Below are 7859 nucleotides of genomic sequence, written 5' to 3'. Positions count from 1 at the left end.
GAACAGTTCCCTCAATTGAAAACAAAGAGTTTTGAAGATGCAAAATCATCCCCGAACGATAGTAGGTATGCTGTGAAAATATAAAATATTCCATCGAGATATCAAACTTGCTGGAGATTTGTGTAATAAGGTACTCCTGAAGATATTTCTATAGTCTTACAAAGTCAAATCCTGCTGGATAAAGGTGGGGAGCGTTTTATAGCGAAAAAATAACGACGGGAAAATAATAGGAAAATGATTTAGTTTCCTTTATTATTGTGGTTTATATTGTTATTGCTGATTGAAGTTCTTGTGCTATTAAAATTTGTCACCCTCTACCTATCTTACGGCCTAGACGGTTGGACACTGAAATTGAGTGAAAAAATAGTAAACTATTGTAGGTCTGATCGCTTAAAAGTGGTTTTCCTGATACTCTTGAGGGGACCTACCAACATATAGGATGCTTTCCAAAGACATCGCAAAGGAATCGACAAATATGAATATGATGAATTCGTATTAGACTGATATTGTAAGTGTTGCTTTTAAATATAAGTTTCACTCACATTAAAACTACATTTTCGACTTTAGCATATTTATTTAATATTAAATAATATCCTCAAAGTTTTAAACTTGAAGAGAACCCTATAAAGGATAGTTTGCCGTTTTCTATTTACAATAAATCACGTATGCACGTAGATATTTTAAACTCTACCCACAAATTTTCGATTGCATTCCGAGCACAAGCTCGATTGATTTGTGTAACTTAGACTCCTTGTTTACACAAGTGTATCTCTGTAACCATCTCCATTGTTGCATCATCACAATCATCAGTGCGTATTAAATATGTGAAAAATACATTATAAATAACAACTGATGACAGTGATCATGTCTATATTAATATGTCATGCAGTCGCTTGCAAAGATACGTAGCGGTGTTCTTCAGGCTCCTTTAAGAAAATATTGGTAATTGATTTATCTTTAATTACTCGTATGTATGCGTTATGAGAAGAAATCTCCATAATGCTATTCGAACATGATATTTTGTGCAATAGACATTGAGAAGTCAAGACGCCGTGGAAATACAAAATGGAGGCGGGAAGCGATGCAGCTTTAAAAAAAATTGCCACATGTAAAGCAAGAACCAAAATTCCTATTTTTCCCTTCCCTTAGTATCAATCAACTTGATCAACTTGCCTCTTCCCTAGACCTATGGCTAGCGACGCTCGTGTAAGTGTAGAGGCTGGCGTCCACTAGACTCGCCGAGGCGAATAGAATCGAATCGCAATAATTCGCCTCCTATATTTTCTAATACTACTGCGTCCATTGACGCGCTCTTCGTCAATGGACGCAGTTGCATTAGAAAATATAGGAGGCGAATTTATTTCGATTCGATTCGATTCGCCTCGGCGAGTCTAGTGGACGCCAGTCTTAGGTGTAAGGCCTGAGTGGACGCTCGAGTTGGGCGTGCAGCGGGGCGGGGCGTGCGGCGTGCATGTTAAACAAATGCAAACGTATAGTAGCGGCCTTAGTAGAAAAAACTAGGAATTCAGAAAACTTTCGTTCTGGAAACGGAAAATTTCGTTCCCCCCATACAAAAATGAAAAGCTTCCAAAAAATTTCAATGTCGAAATTTCGCAATTATGGAAAGTTTCCGACGGCACATAAGTAATGCCTTTTCACGCTGTCACTGGAAACCCATTGCACTAGGCATTCCGCTAACTGACAATGAACATTTCTTTGTAAGGCCTGAGTGGACGCTCGGAGCGGAGCGTTCGGCGGGGCGTGCAGCGTGGCGTCGGGCTCACAAGTGATTTGAGCAGCGTGCACTAAGGCCGCTCCTATACGCTTGCATTTGTTTAACATTCACGCCGCACGCCCCGCCCCGCTGCACGCCCAACTCGAGCGTCCACTCAGGTCTTACACAGACGCCTGTAAGTTACCGTTCGGATTTAAACTACAACAGTATTACTGCTGCAGTCATGCGGCGCGGCATGATTGCCCACTGCATCGCTGCCGACGGCCTTAAGACGTCGACGTCTCCGCCGCCACAGCGGCCACGCCCCAACAAAGACGGATAATCCCGTCTTTCCGGTGGATCTTCTTTGTGATTGCAAACTGGGACTTTACTTCGCAAATAAAGAAACTAAAGGTAAAGTCGGGATTACTTTGATGCCAAATATTGTTCACTTTGTTCGGTTTAAGCCAATGTCTCCTTTGTGCGACTTAGTTTCCATGGCATATCGTGCCGTTGGTGGCGTTGGTAACTAAAGTTCATTTTGCTACTGAAGTACTGAACATTACTTAACTGATGGAACATGAATAGAAGGCACAGCAGATTTCATTGAGTTTGAATTTGGAGCAGCCTAAATAAGATAAACTAGTGGCTCTGTTAGCTGTATACAGTAGCAATACCATTCTAAATATTTCTAAACATGATAGCTAGATTGTTCTCTGTTATGGGCAATGAGTCAGCGGACAAAAGTCACTTTTGTTAATAAATTATTTTTTCACCTCAGCAGCTCGAACAAGGGTACTTTGCTACTTAAAAACAGTGAGCAAAATAGCACTGAGTGAGACAAAATGAGCAAAATGCGATTTTGCTCACTCAGTGAGCAAAATACGATTTTGCTCACTGTTTTTAAGTAGCAAAGTACCCTTGTTCGAGCTGCTAAGGTGAAAATTTAATTGTTGGTATATCTTAAGAAAACATGAGTGAATAGAGGTAAGTGATGAAGAAGGAATACATTTTTCGGGTTCTCTAATATGTTCTCACTGCTGAGGTGAAAAATGTTGTGTACTACACGAGATCAAAGTTATTTACATCTCGTGCGCTTTTGAGTCCCTTACTACGCTCAAGATTCTAAATTAGATTCACTCGCTACGCTCGTGAATCTATTATAGAATCTTTCGCTTGCACGGGACTCAAAATAAGCACTCGAAGAAATATCAAACTTTGATCTCTTGTTGTACAAATAACTATTTTAAGTTATTATTGTGAGCCTATTGTGTGAATTGTGTCCCACTGCTGGGCAAAGGCCTCCCCCCGCTTCCTTCATTCATCCCGGTTCTGATTAAACATTAATGATAAGCAATAAAAACTATCACATATTTTGGACCCTTATGATACGTTTAATAAATATTTTTATTATGAGCCATATGGGAAATATCAGTGCTATAACCGTGAAAATCGAATTTCGCAAATTGCGGGTATTCTTCTCTGTCACTCTAAAATAATTACGCCTGCATTGGAGTAAAAGAGAAAGTTTCCCGCAATTTGGGAATTTCGGTTATCGCGGTAGCCCTTCTGTGTCGGATTGTCGGAAAAGTTAGTACCTAGAGTTTTTAATATTGTATAAAACGAAAAAGCGCCTATACGAGCAAATCCAAATCCTTGCAGTCACAATTCTTACAGTTACCTATGTGATGCGAGTAGGCTTTTGCTTATCTGTTAGGTTCGGTTAGATAAAATAAAAAAACACAATTGAATACAACACCTCAAATTACCGACTTTCCATTTATTATCCTATACCATTAATTCCACTATTCGACGAGTCATACCAGCCAATCCACTTTCTCCAGGCAACCCGTTTCTTACCATTAGCCTTCATTGAATACAACTTCATTAAGGGGTTATAGTGGTGCAGCAGAGTAATGATGGCACGTAACTTTTCTGTAAACAAAAACAATATAGGTTAATTCGCCAGTCGGTCACCTGTTAGTAACTGGCCACCCTAAACTAAAAATGAATTCTATTCACCTGTAAACAGAATTCATTTGAGTATAAGGTAGCTAGTTATTCAAAGTCAAAAAGTCAAAATATACTTTATTCATGTAGGCCTAGCAACAAGCACTTATGAATCGTAACATATATACTTATTATCTTAAGCTTATTATCAGAGCAATTTATTGATGCTATTATTCCATAATAATATTGGATTATTATACAAATAAAATTTAACACTAAGAATATCACAAAAGGATCGTCAAACATGAAAAAAAAAAATTGACTGGCTTGCCAGTTAAGTATTGAAACATTATATTAAAATGAATTCTGTTTATAGGTGAAAAGAATTAATTTTTAGTTTAGGGTGGCCAGTTATTGGCCGGTGGCCAGTTGCACGTTGCAGTTGGCCGATTTCACAATATACTATTAATTAATAAATGACTGAATTTTTCTTTACAGAATCCTTTACCTCAACAACGCTACCATAAAATTAAAACGTTGTACCGATAATTACCAGTTGATCAAATACATGTACTGATGTATGACATTTTTTCTCAAAAACAGTTTTAAAGACCGAAGAATTTTTACCTTTATCAATTCTGCTTGTAGTGCCACGACCTTGGCTACGGTACATATTGAGAACGCCAACATCGCTATTGTGAAAGCCATTTTTATCATCAAAGTCATCATCGCGACTGTAAAGGTTATTGCCATCGTAGGTGTCATACTTGTCGATGAAGAGGCCGCTTTCAGGCGTATAATCGTCATCTTGGCCTTTGTAAACTTTGTTAATACCACTGTTAATCCCGTCACCATCGTAACTGTAATCCCTGGCTCTGAAAATGCCATACTCGTCTTTGTAAATATCATCATTGTTTCTGTGATGTTTGCCTGTATAAATGGCGTCATGGATGTCATCGTAATTGTTAATACCATCACCATCGTAACTGTCATCTCTGGCTCTGAAAATGCCATACTCGTCTTTGTAAATAATATCATCATTGTTTCTGTGATATTTGCCTTTATAAATGGCGTCAAGGATGTCATCGTAATTATTATAGCCATCACCATCGTAACTATCATCTCTGGCTCTGAAAATGCCATAGTCGTCATTGTAAATATCATCATTGTTTCTGTGATGTTGGCCTTTATAAATGGCGTCATGGATGTCATCGTAATTATTAAAGCCATCACCATCGTAACTATCATCTCTGTCTCTGAAAATGCCATACTCGTCTTTGTAAATATCATCATTGCTTCTGTAATATTTGCCTTTATAAATGGCGTCAAGGATGTCATCGTAATTGTTAACGTCCTCATCGACAATGGTTCTATCATGAACCGCGTTCGAACCGGTAATCATCTGAAAATTATGTATTTAAAAATATTTAAGGGTTAAACTACATAGTTATTGGCTCTGATAAGTACCAGTCATTGGCGTAATTTTTTTGTAAAAAAAAGTCACCACTAAAATGCTGGCTGGTGCTAAAATGTAATAGAGTTTAGAGCACACCAGCTGCGTGTGTGTATACGGGCACGTGCGTGTGCGCACGCACACGTTACGCAAGCGGTGTGCCGTATCTCACAAGGATCTGTAATTTACTAATTACTTTAACTAGTTTTTTTTATTAGTTCCTACTTAAACAATATGTTATCAACAGGCCTCGGAGTTTTTTTAGCACGGTAAGACTAAGGAGAGCTATGGAGTCTTTGTTAACATTAAAATTAAGTTCATACTCATACTCATCCTCATTAATTAAGTACAAGTAAATTATGTACAGCTCTAGACCTAATAAATATCAGCGATCATCACAATAACGAAATACGTAACTATATATTCATGACATAATGTGACATCTGATTTACTCATACACATATTTAGGTAAAGAGGTTTAATCATAAGTGGCCTATCACTTAAAAAAGTACTTAAGACATGCAACCTATGATTATAAACATTGGTAATACGTATTCGACATATTAAAACGATATTCCATAGATATTAAAACTGTTTATTATTCATTAAGGTTGATATAGAGCTACAATATTTTAGAATAGTTATGCGTTACTCTTCCTTACGTCTACAAAACAGTTCGTTCACACATAATGGGCAGTATAAACGTCGTAAGTCGCATTCATGGGCATCATTTTCAAGACACCAATAGTGACGGCAGCAATCTTCACAATATCCAGTTGATTTCATCCCTTCATCTTTAAGAGATATAGCCTCACGAGGTAGTCCTTTGAAGAACATGTCAACGTAGATTGTATGAGGAAGTTTCAAACAGTAAAACGTGGACCGCATATTTTCTATCTAAAATAAATTAAAACAATATAAACTGAGTGTAAATAATCACGCTGACACGGAAACGCTACAATAACATTATAATAACTTTACTTGATCCAAAACTGGATAATCATTTTCGAAAAAATCGTATGCCTCTCTTATAAGACCAATAACTTTCACCATTGCAATATGGTACAATGATTGTGGATTTTTCGAGAACAGTTTTTTAATCGCGTACTTCTTGGACAGCATTTTTATTACTTAATTACTTAAGATTCAAAGGTGCAATGCACAACATACACATATACATATTATTACTTTTTTATAATATAACATTTAATTAAATATATGTAAACAGAATTAATTACATATAAGTAGTCTAAGTATTTATAAAACGATTCGGACGAACTTAATTAATGAGGATGAGTATGAGTATGAATTTAATTTTAATGTTAACAAAGACTCCATAGCTCTCCTTAGTCTTACCGTGCTAAAAATACTCCGAGGCCTGGTTATCAATATATTCGGTAGGTAGCAAAACTTAGATTTAAAAACACAAAATTATCTAGCATTAAACAAAACTACTGAAAGGTTTCATTTAATGATTTTTAGAGTCGTAGAAATTAAATCATAAGTCGATATTGCCAATGTATGGAATTGGCAATATCGACGTATGATTTACATAATATATGTAGGTACCTAAATTAAAATAAATAAAAAACTTACCATAATAGTAACCATACTGCACAAGCAGCGAGAGACAGCCATGGTTTCGATAAAAACTTACATTTCAGACTGAATGAACGGTAAGCGTGCCTAATTTTAAAAGGCGAGTCAGCCTCGCCGTAACAAATTAAAACATTAATTCTATTAAATCATTATGTATAAAAAATAAAGTGTGATTTAACCGTGTATACAATAAAACAATTCATTAGTACGTTCACGAACAAGTTTTATTTGTATAATGGTTGTTTGAAAACCATAATCCGAGTGATCTCGGATAAATGGTTATCTGGTTAGGATGTTCCTTGGAAAACAGACATTTCTAATTAATAACACTGCGAACAGATTGTTCTCAGGCCAAGTAGAATTTGCTTGTTAGGTAGCCATAGTCAATAGTTAGAGCACATACGAGTATGTAGTTAGAAGATAAGCATCTAGTTGCTAAGATAAAACTTTGATATAATAAAAAGTCGACTTTTTCGTTATATGTTACACGTACACAGCAACTCGACGACTGACCGGTGAATGACTCAAATGCAATACCTAATTGAGTAGTTATGGTTAATGAGCGTACAAAATCGGTACATGAAATCAGAGGGCCTATTATCGCGAACATTCTGATAAACTCTAGAATGAATTATCGCCCGTGTTATTGTCGGACCGATACGACCTTCAAGAAAAGAAACTAGGTATGTATCTTAGGCCGACCCCTGCTAAAGGTGTCCAAAGGCGACGGTTATTTATCATCAGACGATTCGTCTACTCGTTTGCCTCCTATATCATAAAAAAAAACAACGGGTTGCACTCAGGGATTGCCGGCAGAAGTGAAAACTCAATGACTATTGAAAAATGCACTATGTATAATTGAGGTTAACGCCATCTAGCGTTAGCGTTAGTGACTTGAAACCCCTAAGCACATCACTGTTAGTACTCGAGTTATATTAATACCAGTTAGAGCGAAACTCACTAGATGGCATTTAAATCAATAAAGAAAAACTCAATGACATTACATGTAACAGTTTTTCGATCCGGTCACGTGTCCGTCTTACGGTCACGTGATCGTCTTACACTGTCTCGAGTTTAACATTTTTTCCCCAACTCAAAAAGTACTCAGCGCCGCTAAAGAAGTTTTCACTTCAAAAACATTGA

The 7859-nt window shown here is 36.8% G+C and overlaps 2 long non-coding RNA genes across 2 annotated transcripts; both read right to left on the bottom strand.

Annotated features, from left to right (window-relative positions):
• Positions 1-3460: 3460 nt before the first annotated feature.
• LOC134654855 (uncharacterized) lies at positions 3461-4414 on the bottom strand. Its single transcript, XR_010097375.1, has 2 exons — positions 4292-4414; positions 3461-3649 (listed from the first exon to the last, which is right to left on the bottom strand). It is a non-coding gene; the product is annotated as an uncharacterized LOC134654855 (long non-coding RNA).
• Positions 4415-4938: 524 nt separating this feature from the next.
• Positions 4939-6882, bottom strand: LOC134654607 (uncharacterized). The gene is made up of 2 exons (XR_010097346.1): positions 6714-6882; positions 4939-5066 (listed from the first exon to the last, which is right to left on the bottom strand). It is a non-coding gene; the product is annotated as an uncharacterized LOC134654607 (long non-coding RNA).
• Positions 6883-7859: the final 977 nt, after the last annotated feature.

Source organism: Cydia amplana, chromosome 15 (genome assembly GCF_948474715.1).
Source record: "Cydia amplana chromosome 15, ilCydAmpl1.1, whole genome shotgun sequence".
Classification (NCBI taxonomy): domain Eukaryota; kingdom Metazoa; phylum Arthropoda; class Insecta; order Lepidoptera; family Tortricidae; genus Cydia; species Cydia amplana.
Note: the sequence above shows the minus strand (reverse complement) of the source record. Positions and strands in the feature narration are given on the sequence as shown.